Source organism: Chelonoidis abingdonii, chromosome 7, assembly GCF_003597395.2.
Source record: "Chelonoidis abingdonii isolate Lonesome George chromosome 7, CheloAbing_2.0, whole genome shotgun sequence".
Classification (NCBI taxonomy): Eukaryota; Metazoa; Chordata; order Testudines; family Testudinidae; genus Chelonoidis; species Chelonoidis abingdonii.
The window spans coordinates 54,942,934-54,965,193 of record NC_133775.1 but is presented as its reverse complement, the minus strand read 5'-3'; the positions used below and the strand labels follow the sequence as shown (position 1 = coordinate 54,965,193).

Sequence of the window (22,260 nt, the reverse complement as noted above, 5' to 3'; positions counted from 1 at the left end):
TATCTCTTTACACACTGTGTTGTGTGAATGGGTAAGCGGCTCTTTCGTTGCTGCTAAGAATTCTAATTTAAGTTGGCTCATGACTGAATGCATTATTGGCATTAGAATTTGAGGACACTTCAGGAATTTTGGGAAGCTCTGGGTTTTTATTTAGGCATTCACCCATTTTAATTTCAAACTTGTTCTTAGCATTCATCTCAGAACTTTTACTCCTTGGTCTTCTCTGTGTATATCTGTATTTCAAAGCTCATGAATCTTATGGCTATACTATTGGTAATTATGGTTGTGTTGTAATTGTTTATGTGTCAGTGTTTTTCTTTAAATAAATGCAATAATGTATAAAAGATCTATAATGCATTTGTTTACAAAGTTCTTTTATGCCAGCTACGTGAATGAGGCTGCTTCTTATCAGATCCAGAACTTACTATTATTTCCAGGAAACATTGTTAGACTGCTTTGACTGTATCAAACTGAATTTGGTGTATAGATTAGCCAGCAGAAACTGAGTTGTGTACATGGAACGGTTGACTATGATCTTTTATTTTGTCTCACAAGATGTAATTTATAGAGCCACAACGATATGCTGTGTTGTGACATTTATTGAGAGTAAATACCTTTTTAGCTGATTTTGTCCTAAATTATATCCTTTAATCAGTTAAACTCCATTTTAATTAACTACTTAATATTTATGTGACAGTAGAATCCAAGCGCCTATTTGGCCCCCTTTAGTTCTACGTTTTAAAACACGTTTGAAGAAGACATGCTCGCCTTCCTAAAAAGAGTTTCTACTCCATTAAGTTTACTGCTAATTGGCAGAACGCTCAGCTGTTTGTTGAAAAAAAACATAACAGGTTTTAAAATGTGTGGGGTTTTTGGTGCAACTAACATAATCGCGGTGATTTTTATCATCTAAGTGGAGTGTTTCAGATTTAAACACACAGTATTTACAATTTTAGATAAAAGAATGCATGTACGTTTTGAAGTAAAGTTAAATATCAAAGGACAATTTAAGTATGGTTGAAAGGGTGTCTAATTCCATAGGTACTATAAGGAACTCACATCAAAAGGTAGGCTCATCTCTAAACCTGCTTAAGTCACTTCTGCTCTAAAGAGATTAGCAGATTTCACATTTTGTGGTTAATTTTTTTGTGCTGTTAAGATGCCTGGAGAAATAATGTTTCTTGCAGATGTAGATATATCACAAGAACTATACCGTAGTCCTAATCCTGCCTAACCCCACCCAGCACAAGAGACTGTATTGAATCTGTGTTAGAGGATTGTACAGACCTTTAAGTTTTAAACTAGGGCTTCAATTATCGCATTAACTCACGTGATTAACTCAAAATATATAACTGTGATTAAACGTTATTCATGATTAGTGCATTTTAATTCGCATTGTAAACATTAGACTACAATCTAAATTTATTAAATACTTTTGATGTTCTTCTACATTTATCAATATAATTGATTTCAGTCAAACACAGAATTACAACGGTACACATGCTCTTTATATTATGATTTTCGTTTTGGATCATGAGCTTTCGTGGGTGAATACCCACTTCGTCAGATGAATTCGTCACATTCATCTGACGAAGTGGGTATTCACCCACGAAAGCTCATGATCCAAAACGTCTGTTAATCTATAAGGTGCCACAGGATTCTCTGCTGCTTTTACAGATTCAGACTAACACGGCTACCCCTCTGATACTTGTAACCATGGACAAGTCATCTTGCCTCTCTGTGTCTGTTTTTCATCTGTAAAATGGGGATAATTGTACCAATCTCCTTTTGTAAAGTACGTTGAGATCTACAGATTTAAAAGTGCTGTATGAAAGGTAGGTGGTACTATCTCAAATCCCTGATTAAATAGCTGGGATGAAAGACTATATACATTTCAACATCCTAGCTCCTCTAACTGAAAGTTATTCTATTCTATATGCACTATTCTCTTCTGTGCTGTATAGATTCTTCTACAGAGCTCATCACCATAGTATTTGTGCACCTTCCAGTAGTGTACTAAGCTACATGACTAACACCTTTCATGTGTGGTTTGTTCTTTCTCTCTCTCTACAGAGAGAGCATCCTCAGTTCCTTGTTTCTTTCCAAAAGTGTTGTCCAACCAAAAAAAAGGAAGATAAGACTTATTACTCCAGATAATTCTAAGATAAGCCAACAAATACTGGAAAGATCCAGTAGGCCTTCATTAAATATTGTAAAGAAACCAATTAAAAAAAAACAAGGTTGTCTTTTGAGGTCACCATTTCTAACAGGAGTACAATTTAGTAAAACCTCCGTTTTATTCTTTGTAAATTATACAGGAAGCAGATTGTTGAATAAGGAGGTGTCTTTTCCCCTCAGTTACTTTCTACTGTCAAATCATGCTTTAATGATGCTATGTGATAAAGGCATGGATTTTTAAACATAAACTTTTAGCTTCTTTTCATTAGTGGAACTCCATACATGAAAGATATTTGTAAATGTAACATCATTGTTACTGGTATCTTAAGTGTCTTCATTTGCAGTTTTAGAATATGGCTACACTTACATTTGTACAGCGCTGGGAGTTACAGCTGTCTTCGTACAGCTGTGTAGGGAAAGCGCTGCAGTGTGGCCACACTGACAGCTACCAGTGCGGCAGTGTGGCCACATTTGCATTTGCAGCGCTGTTGGGAGTGGCGCATTGTGGGCAGCTATCCCAACGTTCAAGTGCTGCAACGTGCTTTTCAAAACAGGAGGGTGGGGTGGAGTGTGACAGGGCAGCGTGGTGGGGGAGAACAGAGTGGATTTTTGAGCTGAACATTCTCACTCCTGCCTTGCAAGTTCTATTGGCTGAAGATACACAGCATTCTACCTCAACATTTAAAAGTTTGACCCTTCCCCACCCCTCTCTTTTCACTAAATGCAAGTTTGCACCCTAAATGCCTTCAGACCACATAAGCAGCTGCTCAACACAGACTGCCCCCTCCCACCTCTCCTCAGGCAAACAGCTTGAACATTCCAGAGCAATTCCCCTGCTTCTGCTCGCTTGCTCGTTGCGCGGAGCAAGAGCAGCTGCTGTTGTTTTTTAGATAAGGAGCTTTGGAGCTCGTAGTTCAGCCATTCTTCCGGTTTGTTGTGACAGGAATTCTGGATACTCTTATACCCTGAGGCCAATACAGCGCTTTTGGTGGCCACACTTGATGAGCAGCGCTGCATCACCAGCACTGGAATCGCTATACCCCAAGCAGACCAGGTGTACAGACAGCGCTGCAGCCAGGGAGTTGCAGCGCTGACTGTGCTTTGCAAGTGTGGACACAGAGTGAGTTGCAGCACTGTAACCCCATCACCAGCGCTGCAACTCTCCAGTGTAGCCAAGCCCTCAGTTTATAAAAGTGGTTAGACCTTGTTTCAAAATGCTACCGTTTGTCTGTACCAACAACATAATTTCAGTGTATTAGAACATGCACTCTATAAATATTGAATTATGTCCTGTGTTTTGTAAAAGAAACACAAGGTCATGTTAAACAATTGCAGGCGGGTTTTTCGGTTCAGAATAGGTCATTTGACTGTTTTCCTGTGGGAATGCCATTTCACTGAGCTGATTGTGGTACTTGCAAGAATTAAACACTTCATCTGTTAAAACTAAAGTCCTGATCTCTAGGGGATAATTTTGGAGAATGGTATGGAAAACACGTACATATCCTAGGATTCTTCCAAATATGATTATGCTACTTCAATAATGTTGCACATGGCAGAAAACCAAGATTATCCTTTGAGTTGGATAGAAGTATTTATAGATCTCATGCAACAATTTTTGAGTTGTTTGTAAACATAAAGAGAATTTTTTCACTTTGCACTTCTCAGTGTTTCCTGTGCTGCAAAGTAAACATTTAAGAGACCAATAAATTGTAGACTAAGAATTTCCAGATTTTTATCCTACTCTTCTCTGTTTCCCATAACCTTTGGCATTTCTAGGCAAATCTGGTACATTTCCGAGTGGTATTAAGACTGACATTTTGTTGTGAGCACGTCCAACCAAAAGTGTTGAAGTAGTATAAAGTAGCAAGTCAGTTTCTTTTTACTACTTTTAATCTCTTTACCACCAACTTGTGTTGGTGTGAATGGTAAGCAGCCTCTTTCTTGTGCTAAGAATTCTAATTTAATTGTCTCAGTGACTGAATGCATTTGTGCATTAGAATTTGAGGACACTTCAGGAATTTGGGGAAGCTCTGGGTTTTATTTTAGGCATTCACCCATTTTAATTTACAAACTGTTCTTAGCATTCACTCAGAACTTTTACTCCTTGGTCTGTCTCTGTGTATATCTGTATTTTTCAAAGCTCATGAATCTTATGGCTATACTATTGGTAATATGGTTGTGTTGTAGTTTGTTTATGTTCAGTGTTTTCTTTAAATAAATGCATAATGTATGTAAAAATCTATAATGCATTTGTTTACAAAGTTCTTTTATGCAGCTAGTGAATGAGGCTGCTTCTTATATCAGATCCAGAACTATAGCTATTATTTCCAGGGAAAACATTGTTAGACTGCTTTGACTGTATCAAACTGTAATTTGGTGTATAGATTAGCAGCAGAAACTGGAGTTGTGTACATGGAACCTGTTGATCATATGATCTTTTATTTTTGTCTCACAAGATGTAATTTATAGAGCACAACGATATGCTGTGTTGTGACATTTATTGAGAGTAAATACCTTTTTAGCTGATGTTTGTCCTAAATATATCCTTTAATCAGTTAAACTCCATTTTAATTACTACTTTAATATTTATGTGACAGTAGAATCCAGAGGCCCTATTTGAGCCCCTTTAGTTCTAGGGGTTTTATAAACACGTTTGAAGAAGACATGCTGCCTTCCTAAAAGAGTTTCTACTCCATTAAGGTTTCTGCTAATTGGCAGAAGCTCCAGCTGTTGTTGGAAAAAATTAAACATAACAGGTTTTAAAATGTGTGGGGGTTTTTTGGTGCAACTACATAATGGCTGGGTGTATTTTTATCATCTAAGTGAGTTTCAGATATTAAACAACACAGTATGTTACAAATTTTAATAAAGAATGCAATGTACGTTTTGAAGTAAAGTTAAAATTATCAAAGGACAATATCTAAGTATGGTTGAAAGGGTCTAATTTCCATAGGATACTATAAGGAACTCACTCAAAAGGTGGCCTCATCTCCTAAACCTCTTAAGTCACTTCCTGCTCTAAGAGATTAGCAGAGATTTCAATTTTTGCATGGTTAATTTTTTTGGCTGTTAGAGATGCCTGGAGAAATAATGTTTCTGCAGATGTAGTATTATACACAAGAACTATACCGTAGCTCCTAATCCTGACCTAACCCCCAGCCCCCAAGCACAAGAGACTGTATTGATCTGTGTTAGAGGATCTCTGTACAGGACCTTTAGTTTAAACTAGGGCTGTCAATTATCGCAGTTAACTCACGTGATTAACTCAAAAATATTAACTGTGATTAAAGTTATTCATGATTAAGTGCAGTTTTAATTGCATTGTTAAACATTAGACTACCAATTGAAATTTATTAAATACTTTTGTATGTTCTTCTACATTTTCAAATATATTGATTTCAGTCACAACACAGAATACAACGTGTACACTGCTCACTTTATATTATTATTTTCATTACAAATATTTGCACTGTAAAAATGATAAAAGAAACAGTGTTTTTCAATTCACCTCATACAAGTACGGTAATGTAATCCCTTTATTGTGAAAGTGCAATTTACAAATCTAGAATATTTTTTTGTTACATAACTGCACTCAAAAACAAAACAACGCAAAACTTTAGAGCCTATAAGTCCACTCAGTCCTACTTCTCATTGAGCCAATTGCTAAGTCAAACAGATTTTGTTTACATTTATGGGAGATAATGTTGCCCACTTATTGTTTACAGTATCACCAGGAAGTGAGAACAGGTGTTTGCATGGGACTTTTGTAGCCGGCATTACAAGGTATTTATGTGCCAGATATACTAAACATTCATATGCCTCTTCATGCTTTGGCAGTCGTTCCAGAGGACATGCTTCCATGCTGATGATGCTCGTTAAAAAAATAATGCATTAATTAAATTTGTGACTGAACTCCTTGGGGAGAATTGTACGTCTCTGGCTCTATTTTGCCTGCATTCTGCCATATATTTCATGTTATAATAGTCTCGGATGATGCCTCAGCACATGTTGTTCATTTTAAGAACACTTTCGCTGCAGATATGACAAAACACAAAGAAGGTACCAGTGTGAGATTTCTAAAGATAGTTACAGCACTCAGTCCAAGGTTTAAGAATCTGAAATGCTTTCCAAAATCTAAGAGGGACAAAGTGTGGAGAATGCTTTCAAATGTTTTTAAAACAACACTCCAGTGTGGAAAATACAGAACCTGAGCCACCAAAAAAGAAAATCAGCCTTCTGCTGGAGGCATCTGACTCAGATAATTGAAATGAACATGCGTCGGTCTACACTGTTTTGGTTTGTTATTGAGCAGAGTCTGTCATCAGCATGGATGCATGTCCTCTGGAATGGCGGATGAAGCATGAAGGGACATATGAATCTTTAGAGCATCTAGCATGTAAGTATCTTGTCACGCCATCTACAACAGTACCATGAGAACATATGTTCTCACTTTCAGGTAACGTGAACAAGAAGCGGGAGGCATTATCTCCTGTAAATGTAAACAATGTTTGTCTGAGCAATTGGCTGAACAAGAAGTAGGACTGATTGGACTTGTAGGTTCTGAAGTTTTACATTGTTTTATTTTTAAATGCAGTTATTTTTGTACATAATTCTACATTTGTAAGTTCAATTTTCATTATAAAGATATTGCACTACAGTTCTTGTATAAGGTGAGTTGAAAAATACTATTTCTTTTGTTTTTTGCAGGGCAAATGTTTGTAATAAAAATAAAGTGAGCACTGTGCACTTTGTATTCTGTGTTATAACTGAAATATATTTGAAAATCTAGAAAACATCCAAAAATACTTAAATAAATGGTATCCTATTATTGTTTAACAGTGTGATTAATTGCTGTTAATTTTTAATCTCTTGACAGCCTTAGCTTAAACATTAGTCCCACTTTATAAATTTATAGAAGCGGGTCTGGGAACATCTTCTTTCTTTAGTTGATATAGAAGCCAGAAAAAAGTCACTCCCAGTTTGTCAGTCTGATCGTTCTCAGTCCAAACTAACAGTTGGAACAAAAAACTTTAATGTAGATGACTTATAATAAACCCACATATCAGGTTCTGTGCTAATAAAATGGACATTTGTGGGGATATGTCCTTGGTTTGTACAAGCAAAAACTACGTATCATCTGGCATAGGGTTTAGATTGCAAACTCTCTGAGGCAAGGACTGTGCCTCTCCATCTTCTATGAAGCATGTAGGACACCTCAGGTAGTGTTGCCAATCCTACAGGTTTCTCTGGGAGTCTCCCAGAATTGGGCTTTATCTCCTGGAGGCTATTGAAGCCAAACTGGGAGATTTGAAGCTGCTAAAAGTCCGGCAGCGCAGCAGGGCTAAGGCAGGCTCCCTGCTTACCCTGGCCTCGCGCCACTTCCAGAAACGACTGGCACATCCCTGCAGCTCCTGAAGGGAGTCCAAGGAGTGTCTCTACATACTGCTCCCCATCCCGAGCGCTGACTCTGTAGCTCCCATTGTCTGGGAGCTGTGGGGGTGGTGCCTGCAAGAGCCACCCAAGGTAAGCGCCTCCCGGCCGGAGCTTGCACCCATTACCCCCTCCTGCACCCCACCCCATGCCCTAGTCCTGAACCCCCTCCTGCATCCCACCCCCTGCCCTAGTCCTGAGTGTCCTCCAGCACCCAAACTCCCTCGCATAGCCCGCACCCTGTCCTGCATCCCAATCCCCTGCCCCAGCCCAGAACCCCTTTCTGCACCCAAACTCCCTCCTGGAGCCTGCACCCCACACATCCTCCTGCATCCCAACCCCCTGCCGCCGCCCAGTGAAAATGAGTGAGGGTGTGGTAGAGCCAGCAGTGGAGGGAGAAGGGATGGAATGGACGGGGTGGGGCCTCGTAGAAGGGGCAGGGACAGGAGCGATGGGTAGGGCAAGGATGTTTGGGTTTGTGTGATTAGATAGTTGGCAACTCTATCCCCTAGGATGGCACGGAGGAATGGTTTTTTGTTTTTTGTTTTTTTGTTTTGGAGGGGGCGGGCAGGAGGACCTGGGCCAGCCTCTATATGGATCAGGGAGGGAGCACCCTCCAACCTTAACTCTGCCTGCAGCCACAGCTCTGCTGTCATTCCCTCTCCATCCTTAGAACAACTCCTTTTCATAGCCCCAGCTCCACCCCCATGACCAGTTTAGCTCCCAGCACTGCCTCCAGTCCAAGGTCCTCTGCTGAGTCAACAGTACAATAATGGAGGGGGGACGCAGACAGATTCAATTACTGGTAAGGGGGACGGTGCAGTAGGTAAAGTTTGGGCACCACTGGTTTAGCGGGACAAGGACATATGTGATAACTGGCAGGTCTCTGACCAATTTTCTGTGGGAAAAGCCATTATAAATAGTTGCAGACAGAATCTCTAAACTCATGAAGTTTTGTATTCCCCTACCTGTGTTGTTACTGCAAAGGGGAGAAAGGAATTTTAATAGAGTTCTACTTTGTAAGCAAATGTAGAATTGGCTTTTATCAAGGTCCTCTTCCCCCTCAATTAATCCCAAAAGAAAATGGGGTGATTTTTACACAGTATAATGTTTCACAGAAAAACTATACTTTTCTTGTAATCCTGTTTGCCTATAGTTTGGAAACTTTGTTGGTTTCTGATGCTGGGCTTTTCCATAACAACACTTTTTATTTATAATCAAAATAATTTAAAGGTTCAGGCAAGGGAAGGCATATAAAGTAACAGAAGGAACATTCTTTCGTAATGGGAAAAACCTAATGCTAGATGAAAAAGGGGATAATGTCAGTGGTATTTAGAGGGGTGAAAGGTTGACTCTTTCTAAACCAATGACATTTTAGGTCTGCATTTAAGCACAGGATCTGTTCATATCATCAGTTTAAGCTAACAATTTAAATTCATATTAGCCAACATAAATATTGTGCTTTTACTGTCTCTTCTGGTAATAATCACAAGAAGCTCAAAAATCAAATTAAACAGAATCACGAATCAGGTCTATGGTGAATCCCTAGAGGGATTCCAAAAAGATTACTCTCAAGCAGGAACTATTTTTAATTTAAAAGAAATAATATCTAGCAAAAGCAAATAGCCAAATAAAGAGAGAAACTGGCAGAGCAGCATGGCAGGTCAGAAATATCTCAGGCTATTTCTAAGCATCCCTCAAGAGTTTTAGAGCTAGGAATAACATGCATGTAGTCTGCTGGAGCTAAGGAAGGTATCCCTGGAACCACTCTAAAAAGTTACAACATTTTAATTTGAAATAATTCAATGCAGTAAAATAAATATTATTTTCCATCTCATAGGGATTTCTGAATATACAGTAAGATTGATTAGAATCACTGAATGTTGTGCACCGGTAGCCAGATTGCTGTTACCTAAGCTGAGTGGCTGCAGTATCATGCCCACAGATAAGGATCAAGGTGGTCCCTGATCAGTATCTCTGCTGTTAATTAAATGTCTATGGAAAGAACATTGCTGTTAGACAGAAAAGATGATGAGTCAATACAAAGGAGAGGGGTCCAGATTGTAAAATACGTTTTTAAAAAACAAGTAGTTTAAAGAATATATATGAAGAGAGTACACAAGAATTTCCTATTAAATGCCATTAGTCTTGTGCTGCAAAGAGCAGGAGACGCATTAAAGAGCCACTTGGGTTTGCGAGCTTCAGTCTGAGTGTCACTGGTCTAAAACAACATATCCATACATGGGAGTCATTCTGTTAAGCAGACATGGGCAACCTTAAAGCAATATTTAAAAATTATTTTTTTCTTTTTGTTTTTACCAGGAACACTTTATGAATTATTTTCAAATATAATTGCTCTCACTATTTTGCCACATGCAGTTTGATGTTTTGTTTTTTGTGGGGAGCAGGGTGGGTAATATTTGTGAAAGTGTAGAGGGCTTTGTTTGTACTGATGGATCACAAGCCTTTTTTATTTCTTTAAGTATAAATGTAAAAAAAGCCAAAAAAATCCCCCAAACCCTACTAGAATAAAAATGTAAAACACACCTTAAGATTCTCTAAAGTGATTCCTTACTTTGGGTTTCCCAGTATGTTTTCTTTCTACATCTGCCTTCCAGTTGTAAGCTCTTTATGGTATGGAATGTGTGAAAGTTTTGTACAACGCAAACATATTATTGAATAACAAATACAAATGTTTAACTTTTACTTAGAAAATATTTTCAAGTAGTAATGTTCTAGATCTCAAAACTGCAATGTAACCAGCTCCAGGAAAGCAGCACTCTTCTTAGCTCTGAAGTTGAGGTTCTTAAAACCCTAATTTAAATAATTGAAACACAGGTGCCGGTTAGATCTTTCACTGCAGCAGTGTCGTCTTGGTCTATTTCCAAGAATGTCTTGCCACTTGAATCTGATGTTGAGTAAGCTATGTGCAGTAGACTGACAACATTTTAGCTGCCGCATGAAAATGGTGTGGAGAGCACACCTCTGATCATATGAAACTACTCTTTGGTTTGAGGTCCTGAATTTTGCCCTGAGTTTTTTGGGTTTTAATTTACCCAAAATTTAAAACCAAAACTCAGTGAAAGTCAGTGGTTGTTGTCTGGGTCAAGTAGAAACTATGCAAGTCTACTAAATTTTTCATGATTTTAATCAGAAAGCAAATTATACAGATTCACCGAAGTTTAGCTTGGGTTCACCAAAGTTTCAGCTGCTTTTGGGTTTTGATTTGAAAGTTTTCCACAGTTCTAACTGGGATCTTTTCATGCTCTTTCATGGAACTGCAAGCCTTTGTGGACTCTTTCTTCAATGGAAAATTCTAATTACTAACTTTAATTTCAAAACACAGTACATTATTATTAAAAACTGAAAAGATCTTTGCTTGGTCTTAAAAACCAGGTCTTAACGTGATAAAAGATTGATCAGACATACTCACCACCTTAAGAGTCTGACACAGGTTGGGATGTAAGAAATGCCTCTAGCTATTTGAATGGACATGGAATTATTTTCAAAGTAATTTTAATATAATTTTTTTTGTTTTAAACAACTTTTTTGGTTAATTTTACAACGATAAATTAACAAAGTTTTTGAAATAATTTGCTGTACAATAACTTTGAAAATCAAGGCCTTTGCTTCCAGTTAGTGAAATGCAGCTCCTATATCTTAATTTGTCAGCAGAAGTTCTTGTTTGGAGAATCATTAAAATTGGTTTGAACCAAGCGAGACTAGCATGGACAGGTATTTTGAAAAACTGTTTTGGAAATAGTGTTACTGTACATTTGTAGTTAGTAAACATTTTGTTTAGCCATCTGAGGCATTTATAACTATTCACTGCAGTTTACCCTTAAGGGAAGGAGCAAGTATGTATAAAGAACTGTTATATATTCCGAGATATGTGTGAAAATGGACTATACTACCGACATTGTTAAAACCACGCTAGCAGAAAAAGTGCTACGGAGAGGGGTAATCTCTGTAGCATGGTTCCTGTAGTGATTCTTTAAAAATAAACTTGCGACAGTGCATTCTGAAAGGTTACTAGGTGCAACCCTATTTGGAATACTGCTGCAGCTAGCTAGCTAGCTCTGCTCCTGTGTTGACAGAGTGTAGAAGCCATTCAGGGAAACCCTGGGTCTATTCCTTGTCCCACAGTCACCTGTTGTGGGAAGAGGAACTGAGGTTCTGCCTTATCCACCTACAACCAGTGGAAGCAGATTTGTGGGGGAACCCAGGGGTCCCTCAGCATTGGCAGATGCAGCTACTGGATGACTACTACATCATGTTCATGGTGGCTCTTTCCCCTCTTCAGATAAAGCAGGAATTGGTGGTACAGTGGGTGCTTAGATATGTTCCATAGTAGTGGCTGGGTCACATTTGGCGATGCTTACTGGTAAAATTACTGAAGTTTAAAGGTGACCTGCAAAGTTAAAATAAAGATAATGGGGACAATGGTTAGGATCTGTATAGTGGAGTTAGTTGTGGTGAAATCTTTTCAGGGAGGGATGTGGGAGTGTAGAACTGATAAATGAAATTGTTTTTAATTGTTCACTTTATTAATGTAACTTCTGTTCACCATTCACTACACTTGCCATATTGTAATTCAAACCTCATTTTAAAACACTCACTCCATCTTGTAAAAGCTTCCTCCAACCTTCATTTTTGCAAACCCTGCTGTAATCTTATTAGTTAGTTTAGATGTGTGAATGAGGCATGTATGGATGATAAAATCAACCTCCAGCCCCAGCCTGTCCTGATGAGGTGAAATTCAACTACCAACGGCTGAAGACCTAGACAACAGTGAAACAAAGTAAAAAGCATCCACCCTAAAAAGAAAAGGACAAAAGAACAACAGAAGGAAGATCAAAGCCAGGTTCAAGGCTGAAAGTCACGCCTGCAATTGACGGGTGATCAATCCAAACCCAAAGGCAGCGTGACACAGCAAGACCTATAGACTTTGAATCCAAACTAAAAGCCTGTAAAAAAGAAGGGTGAGATAAGAGACTTTGGGTAACATTCTGCTGCCAACATGGAGCCAGCCACCTGCTGATTAATTTAACAACAGCAGAATGAAGCAACTCCCATGAACTAACATAGGGAAAAATCCCTATAAAGCTGGACTCTGAAGACTGAGGACTTTGAGTCTATGGTTCTGCTGCCAGCCTCCAGGAGCATCAGGTGCACCTGACCCGGACTCGGCTCCACTCTTGTGTACAGGGTACCTGGCCAGTATTCTGTCACAAGCAACTTTAGGCTGGTAACTATAATATCTATCCAGAACTTGTATGAATGATTGTGTGAATGGATATATAGGAATAAGTAGCTAAACAACATTGTTTGCTGTTATCTTTTATTTTATTATGGTATTTACAATAAATGTGACAAATGTCTTGTCCCCTTTAATAAGATCCTGCTAGTTTTTTATTGGTATAACAGGAGAACCTATATAGGCTCATGGGAAGTCTTCACTACAATATGCTACTCCCTGCAGAGACTAATTTTCAGCAAACACTGCTGTGTGGATCGATTTTCTCTTGTGTCAGAAATATCAGAATTGCCACCTACCATTACATGACTTACCACACACACCACACAGGGTTTCTGTAACACTAGGTATCGTGGGATGTGCTAATTTGAAAGGTAAAGAGCTTAGAGATAACAAAGGTTTACACTGTGTGTATCCAGGAAACTGAAAGATTGCCTTTTGGTTTGTTCCATCGAGAGTCTGGTAGAGACTGTAAGAACACTGCAGGTGGAAGGGATACCTTCCCCTACTTGCAGATCTATTCCAAAGTAGGGTGGTTGTTCTGGAACTAAAACCTGAGTTGAATGGATTAGTTTTAAAGCTTTTAAACCTTTCCCTTCGCCCTCCCATCACCCCCAAGTCCTGATGCTACTGAAAAGTTTAATTTTTGATGCTATTCTTCTGGTACAATAGAAGTTATTTTCTCTGACAGCTTGTCATACTCAGACTATTTTAAAGCATTTCTCAATAATGAGTTAGTTACTAATAGCACAGCAACTGTGTAGGCAAACGCAGCAGCTATTCGTCATTCAGCAATAGGATCACTGTAGTTGGAAATGGGAAAGACCAATTAGAGTATGCTCTCTCATAAGTATTGGACATTAGCATCTGTTTATATATTAAGAAGGAATTTAAGCCAAGATGATGACATTGTCAAAGATTCCAAGCATCAGGATCTACCTTTACTTGCTCTATTGCTTTGGGCAAGCCGCTTCCCAAAAAGTGCCATGATTTTCCTATATGTAAAATGGGGATAAGTTGCTATTTACAAGTGACTTGAGACTTAATCAGTGAATATATTTGAAGCACTCTGTGGTAGTGTAAGCTGATTGGGTTCTTGTTGGAAAATATAGAAACCAAATTGTTAACTTTTCTATCAGGTTTTAAGAAATGAATCGGTAAGTGCAGAATGGAGTCTGTGCCTGGCAGTTCTGGTAGATTAGATACCTTAATATAAACCTGAGAAGCTCCAGTTCTTGGAAGACTGATTCAGTAGAAACAATTCTTGGCCTTTAATAGTGTACCAAGGCAACAGTCCTTTGGCAGTAACAAAATTTGAAATGATGGCGTTTTGAAGCATTACCTCATCTTATTGGTATGTCTCAATATATCAGGCCTTCCCAATGTTGTATTTAGGCTCAAGTTGTGCTGTAAGATGATGCTAATCCTTGAAGAGGATATTTTTGAAAAATAGTTACTCTAGAGAACAAAATCTGTTTGTAAGAGTATCTACTCAATAATTACAGAATATTTGGGTCTGAGGCTCTCTGGTAGTAAGGATTTCAGTGAGATTTCTCATGTACGTAAGTTAAACATGCATAAATATTTACAAGAGAGTGTCTTTAGTTACTGTTATGTTTTATGGCAGTAAATTTCACTAGTTAAATATGCCCTTTAATTAGAAAACTGGTGCCTTTCATTGTCATTGCACTTTCCCTTGTTCGTTTTTTTTTTTTTTATCAGAGGGGGGTAAATCATAGAAATAGAGGGCTGGTTCTCTAGTCCATCCCCCTATGCTGAATTAAATCTATTAAATTAAATATATTAACTATATCTAGACCAACCCTGACAGGTGTTTGTCTAACCCTATCTTAAAAATCTCCAGTGACTGGAATTCCACAGCTTCCCTATGTAATCTATTTCAGTGCTTAACTATCCTTATAGTTAGAAAGCTTGCTGCAAACTAAGCTAAAGGGTGTGCCTGGTTGACTTTCTCTCCACCAGTTGCTATTTTATAAATCTATCATATTCTCTCGTATTGTCATCTCCATATCAAATATTTTTCAGTCAATATTTCATTATATAAGGCATAGTCCAACTCCCACTGAAGTCAAGGGGAGTCAGGGTCCTTAGTTTTCTTAATAGCCTCTTGTTGAAGGACTTTGACTTTATTTAAGACAATGACAGTGTCCTAGCTTCTATTTACCAGAAAATGGGAATGGGCGACAGGGTGGATCACTTGATGATTACCTGATCGATTCATTCCCTCTGAAGCACCTGGCTTTGACCAATGTCAGAAGACAGGATACTGAGTTAGATGGATCATTGGTCTAGCCCAGTATGGCCATTCTTATGTACAACCACTTTTATCCACTATTTTTGACACAAAGAATCCTGGCAAATTATAGAGGCACCATTTTTCATTTACTGAAGCTGTGTAGATTTGTCCCAGTTTTATCCTGTTCCCCAAGACGTTGTATAACTCTGCTTTTAATTTTAGTTTTAACTGACATGTCTGGTACAGAAGCAAGGCCTACTGCTCTGTAATACAAGGCTTTTTTTAAAGATAGTTAAAACATTTGCTACTCTCTAGTTCTCCAGCATAGTAGCTGATTTTAATGAAAGCTAGCATTTTCTTATTGCCAAAAAGCCAGTAGATGAACACTTCAACCTCCCTGGACATTCTATAACAGATTTAAAAGTAACTATTCTTGAACAAAAAAACTTCAGAAACAGACTTCAAAGAGAAACAGCAGAACTAAAATTAATTTGCAAATTTAAGACCATTAATTTGGGCTTGAATAGGAACTGGGAGTGTCTGGCTCATTACGAAAACAGCTTTGCCTCTCCTGGAATTGACACCTCCTCATCTATTATTGGGAGTGGACTACATCCACCCTGATCGAATTGGCCCTGTCAACACTGATTCTCCACTTGTGAAGTACTCCCTTCTCTTCATGTGTCATTGTATAATGCCTGCATCTGTAACTTTCACTCCATGCATCTGAAGAGTGAGGTTTTTTACCAACAAAAGCTTATGCCCAAATAAATCTGTTAGTCTTTAAAGTGCCACCGGACTCCTTGTTGTTTTTATATAATATTGTTCACCAAAGAATATCGAAACATGTTAAAAACATTCATTCATTATGCTTCATCAGTCCCACGGTGTAGCTGTTACGCCTCTTTTACAGATAGATAAAAGGAGGCACATAGCAGTAAAGAGTAACACAGTGAGTCAGTGGTAAACCCAGAGCAGAACCTACCGTCGTGACTTCTATCCAGTAGACACCGTTGTTCTTCTTATGTGGTTTTGTTTTAACCTTAGCTGCTGTCTTTCATTTGAAACTGCCTCCTTCTCTTATGTCATTCAGTATTTTTATTCCTTTAAAATGATATGCCCTTTGTTAGATAAAGTTCTTCACCTCACTGAGTAAATCCATATATAAAAAGTGAATTAATTTAGGCTGTATGTACATGGACTTCAGGAGGAGTCCATGTCAGTTGTCTTTCTGTTGCCTAGAAGTCTCTTGGAGCCAAGATGATACATTGCTGCAGCTCATGTTCTAGCTGGCACCTGGGAGAGAGAAGGGAGGTGTTTGGGCATTTAGTTAATGAAATTCAAGTGGGTGCTTTTGTTGCTTCTTTTCCCATATTCTTTGCTGCTTCATGTTTTCACTATCTAATCTATCAATCCTTGTAGGTTTTAGTCCAAATCCTCAGCTGGCGTAGACTGACCTAGCTACATCAGTCACTTGAGCTATGCTGATTTACATCAGCTGAGGGTCTGGCTCTCAATCCCCTCCTTACTGCTCATAAACAAAATGTTTTTCAGTTGAATCCCTCCTTCCCTTTAGTTCTGTTTCTCTTCCCCCAACTCAGCTGTCAGAACCATCTAGTTGCTTAGCAACATCTTCCCCCTCTTTTCCTTGCTGCTGTGGTGCATCTCCTTTTTTAATATTTCAGTACTGGTGGAGAGGGCCTTTTCCTTGCCATGAACTAGTTAATACTTTATAGAACCTCACTATGTATGGTCACTGCTGTTTGGTGAGATGTGACCATGTTAATAGGATCTGAATGCACGGGGATCTTTCTACCAAATATTTATCAGACTTGCTGTTCACATTTCTAGATTTCTCTAATTAATAGACCTTGCAGATTGTTCCTGGGAAATAAAAAGTTGAATTTCTTTTTCAATGTCCATAGTTAAAATAAGGCTAACATTTTGGGGGGTTTCAGACCCCAAGATAGATCTATATAAAAATTTTCCTTGTGTCTTTCAATTATTTTGCTTAGTTCCTGGCAGAAAAAAGCATGCAGGAATAACATAACTAGGAGGGAGACAGAGTCCTCTGGCACCTTATAGACTAACAGACATATTGGAGCATAAGCTTTTGTGGGTGACATGCATCTGACGAAGTGGGTATTCACCCACGAAAGCTTGTGCTCCAATACATGTTAGTCTATAAGATGCCACAGGACTCTGTCGCTTTGTACAGATCCAGACTAACATGGCTACCCCTCTGATACATAACCAGGAGGATTATACTTTGGATATCTGTAAGTTTCTTAGTAGAGTTACTTGGCTGAGGAATAGGTATAATCATTGTGAATAAGCTTACATTTCAGAAATTAATGGATTGAAGTGTATCCATGAACTTAATGTAGTTCTAACAAGTTATCCTTCTGCTGTCTGGAGATCACTCTGTTTTTACAGAAGTAAAATTCAAGGTAAAATCAAATCCCTTATGACAAATCAAAAGGGAAATTACCTTGCAAATGACATGTTCATGACTTTCACCTTCTAGTAGTTGGAGAAATTTGAGCTGATCTTCAATATTTTCAGAATGCCCAGCTTGCATATATAAGCCCCTACTCCTGCCAAGAGCTTTGAATGGGTGAATTTGAGAGTTTTCAGGGAGCTCATTGCAGGATCATTGTTACTGCAGCTATTCAATACTTTGGAAGCTCTTCTGTGAAAACTGTGGTGGCTATTTCTTACATAGAAAAGAAAAATTTCTACATATGGAAGAATAGAATAATGTAATAAAGGCTATTTATTACAATAGCAGGTACTATATTTTTAGTTAGAAGTATAACTTAACCCCCCCCACCCCCCCAAATATATGGTGTCTCTTTGAAGCCTCAACTGCAGGCTTGTTTCTGTTGTGACATCCAGAAAGATTAGCTTACTATCCCAGTAGTTAACCTTCTCTCTAACACTTTGAGAAAATTTTGTCTCAATCACCCAAGAAGTTAAATGTAATTAATGGGATTCTATAAAGTTCTGTCCCTGATGTCCCTTCTTGTCATACTATAGTATGAAAAGGGGGCAGTTGAAAAGCCTATTGAGAGTTTGTGTTCAGTATTGAATTTTCCCCAGTTGTTCCTCAGTCAGCCCTTACAGAGAAATAGAAAGATCATCTTCTTCCTTGCCCTCCTTTTATCCTAAAGTATTAATGTTGCCGGCCCTAGATTTACCTTCTGGAGTTTCTAACATCCCGTAATGAAGTGTTTGATTTATGAGCACAAAAACTGTGTATTGAACTACTATATATGGCAAAACAATATTTGTATATTTTGGCTATGTTCATAGACATATAACATTTTTAATTTTGAAGAATGTGATTCAAGACGTAAGTAGCAAGAAACATCCATGCAGAAAATGCCTGTTGTTAGTTTATCTCCTGTATGGTATTGTATGCATAGTTCCAGACCTGATTACATTTTAATAATGAAATATACCCCCATGTAACAAGGTGATTAAAATATAAACTCTCTGCTGCTGTACATTAATTAAAATGCACAAAATATGCATAAAGTATGTGGTTGAAAAATACAGAATATTGATAATGATATTGACTGAAGAATTAATTTGCTAGGGTGTTTCATTTGTTCTTTAGAGTAGACTGATTTCCATTATGCTATATTTATCAGTTGTCTGGAGTTGTGCAATTTATTGCAACTATAAATGATCCCATTAGTTGCAGTTATATTGTTCTGCTGAACTGACAGAAGTTAAATGCAATTGCTGTAAATTGGACTCAGTTTGTAGGTTACTGCTTTATAAATAAAACAGAATTAGCTCCCAGGTTATGCCATCCTTATTCAGTGGTAATCATCATCATTCAGCCATTTGTGATGAAGAACACACAATCTTTGTAAACTATTGTTCAGCACTAATTTATACTTGGGGGAATGTGGCTGCCCTGTTTAGAAGCCATTTTGTGTGGTGCACTTGCATTTAAAAAAAATGTTCTTTTTATAGATAAGTAGTAGCGTGAGCAGTTTTTCAGTATTATAAGCAGGAAAGCAGAGAGAAGCACATTAGAAGGGCACAATGTTGCTGATTTAATTGCTTTGCTTCAGTTTTTAGTCAAAAACTATCAAATCATTTTTGTCTGCAGGGAAGATTGCTGTATATCAGGGACAGGTGAATTTTATGTTTTGCTATGGCAGTTCTTCTCTTGTAAACAAGCAGTCAGGCAGCTGGGTGCCCTAGCCTTTTTCTGAGCAGCTTAGTGAAATGTTCCTAACTGCTGAGAAGCACAGCTATCTTCCTCTTGAAGAGAGAGGGCTAGAAAATTGAGCTTGAGATCTAGGACCTGAGTTGGTGAAATGCGCTGAATGTGAACTCCACAGCTGGGAGATCCCGGGTAATGGTGGAAATCACTCTAAAAAGGGAATTGAGCTTCAGGTAAAGTACAAACTTTTCTCCTTTTCTAGATTGCACTTAGTGTCAGCCCCATACCTTGGAAAAGAGAGGTTCACTGTACGTTTCACTTATTGCAGTTCTGTCATCCTGGAAGTGTTTTGCTTCTTGTGAGCTTTCTAAGGACTCTTCAGTGTTAATGTTTACTAAAGTGCTGGGATTCAAAGTTCTCTGACTTCTTTATTTAAACTCTCTCAGTTTTGATTTAAAATAAATCAGAAGTTGGTATTGCTTTACTAATACAATAAAATCTTATCTAAGAGAGCCTGCCGGTTGCTTAAATTCATAAATTATATTTTTTTGTAACCTTACAAGAAATCCTCCTCAGACTTGAAATTCAAAGGGGGGAGAGAAGTTATAAATATATTGCAGGGCTTGCTCTCAAGAAAACAGCTGCACTTTTTCACACGTGAAAAGCTAATTGCAGGAGTAAAGGGTCAATATGTCTGACATTTTACAGCTGTTTGCTGGCTATGTTTTACAGTTGGATGCATCTGCTTTGACATTTCACTGTCGCACACAGTCTCAGACTCATAGACCCCGATCCTGCAAGATGTTTCATGTGGTCTGAGCCCATACAGAGCCCTGTTATTGAAGTCAATGGAACTCCCAGTGGGCACAGGGTTGGGGCCATACACTATTCAGTCAGAAAAGCTTCTGTAATTAATTCTTGTAGGACATAGCTAGGGGGATCAGCAATAATAATGCACATTGAGTTAGTGAACAAGGATCAAAGCTTTAAATGAAAATCTACCATTTCTTAAAAATCTTATCAGTGTGCCAGGAAATGTACATTTTGAGGTAGACCCAGAAGGAAAGTATTGGCATGACATATAACACTGCGTAGAGCTTATATTACAATACACACAGCACTGCCAAAGCAACAACTTTTGTGTTGTTTCAGCTGTGAATCAGAACAATACGAGGAAAAAGAAAACATTTTTATTTTAGTACCAAAACCAGGTCAGATAATTTTAGTGATTTATTATTATTTTTATTTCTGTTATGGATAACATGTAGGGGGGTCTCATTGTATGAAATTTCCGCATTCTCACTTTGCATATATTCCCAGAATTGTTGTGCTACCTTTTCTCACTCCTTGCATCTAAGAGTTCATTTCATAATATTCTGAGTATGACAAAGGCAGAAGACTGTCACAGATGATGTATTCAGGTACAGGACAGTTAGGTATCCAGCTGTCATTGAAAGCCAATGGGAATTGCATGTCTTGCTTCCATTTGTGCCTTTGAAAATCTTCTCAAACTTTTCTTACTCATCTTTTCCCTGAGTTTCAGGGCTGAGGTAGAAGTAAGAATTCAGAGCTTGGATATGGATCCAGCATGAAGGTTTTCTCTTCAGCTGATCACTGTATTCTGTGAATTAAACAGTCACGTAAATTTTAATATTAATCGGTTCTGCCTTTTCTGCCTAGTTGGGGGAACAGTTGCATGCAACATACAGTATATAGGGTTGTCCTCCATCTCCCAATTTAAAATTTTGGAAAACTAGCTGGCTGCAAAGATTATGTCAGCCAGTCACTTTTTCCCAGTCAGGAGGTTTTAACAGCACTGTTGATTCTCTGGAAGTTCCCATCTTATTTCAACTGCTGCTTACTGTATTAGCAGTTTGAACTTGTTGAAATTATTTAGTACAAATTTTCTCTTGGCTGGTGTTTCAGTGGAGTTCGTGTTTTTTCTGCTTCATGTGGCTTTCTGTGCTTTGTCCTCAAATGAATCTGTAGACTTTCTAGATGGTCCATACATTCCATTTGTGTTTTTTTCCTTGTGGCTTCTTGCCAGGGGTGTGCTGATGCAGAGTGCAAACAAATCATACAAGATTTCAGCTGGATGCCCCATTAGATTCATGACTTCCTCACAACTAAAGCTGATCTACTCTTGTCTGTGATTTTGGAATTCTGGCATGACACATCCATCCTGGCTGATGTTAGCTCTCCCACTCCTCTTGTACTACTACACCTCCCCTTAGAGGAGCAGTGCTTGATATTCCTTGATGACACATAGGAACATTATGGCAGGAATTAAATATAGCTCACTAAAAGTTTCTAAACATTTCTTGGTCTTCGTATCCTGTCATTTCCAATTTCATTTTGAATAGTGAGCAGCACTGGTTAATAATTTACCATTCTGAAGGTTGCAGAAGAGTAATTAACAGATAAATTAGAATGCCCTCTTACAGGAGAACTTAAATTGCCTGATCTTTTTTAATGTCACATAGTTTTTGCACTCTCAAAATGAGCTATCTGCGTGACATCTGGTAGCACATGTGCTTAACTAATACGTTGTCCAAAAGGAGAATTGTGCCAGTTCAACTAAAGAGGTGAGTTAAAATCATTTGTGTTTAAACTGGTGCAAAAGGCTGTGTGGACCTTCATATATCGGTTTAAGAGTAACTTTCATTGTAGTTTAAGTAGATCGAGATCAGATTTGAGCTAAACCAGCATAAGCCACTTCTAACCTGAAATAAGTGTCTGCACAGAGTTTGCCCTGATTTTAACTAAACCAGTGCAAGTTTGTGGGTAGACAAGACCTAAGCAGTCATTTAAAGTGAACTAGTGCATTGTCAAAGAGACATTGTGAGGTGGTTTAGACTACAAAATTAAAAAAGTTTCTAAAAATATTTTCACCAAACTTTGTGAATAGAAATGTTCCCACAATATTTTTTAAAGTCAATGGAAATATTTTTCTGG

The 22,260-nt window shown here is 38.2% G+C and overlaps 1 protein-coding gene across 3 annotated transcripts in view; it reads left to right on the top strand.

Moving 5' to 3' along the window:
- Positions 1-22,260, top strand: part of LOC116826626 (uncharacterized protein C1orf21) — a 240,529-nt gene that overhangs the window by 40,041 nt on the left and 178,228 nt on the right. The window contains exon 1 of one of the 3 annotated variants that reach the window (XM_075067877.1): positions 19,371-19,538. The exons of the other annotated variants lie outside the window; for them this stretch is intronic. The gene's annotated coding sequence lies outside the window, so the exon portion shown is untranslated. Of the gene's footprint in view, positions 1-19,370; positions 19,539-22,260 lie in introns of those variants that run through there. 3 annotated transcript variants of the gene reach the window in all.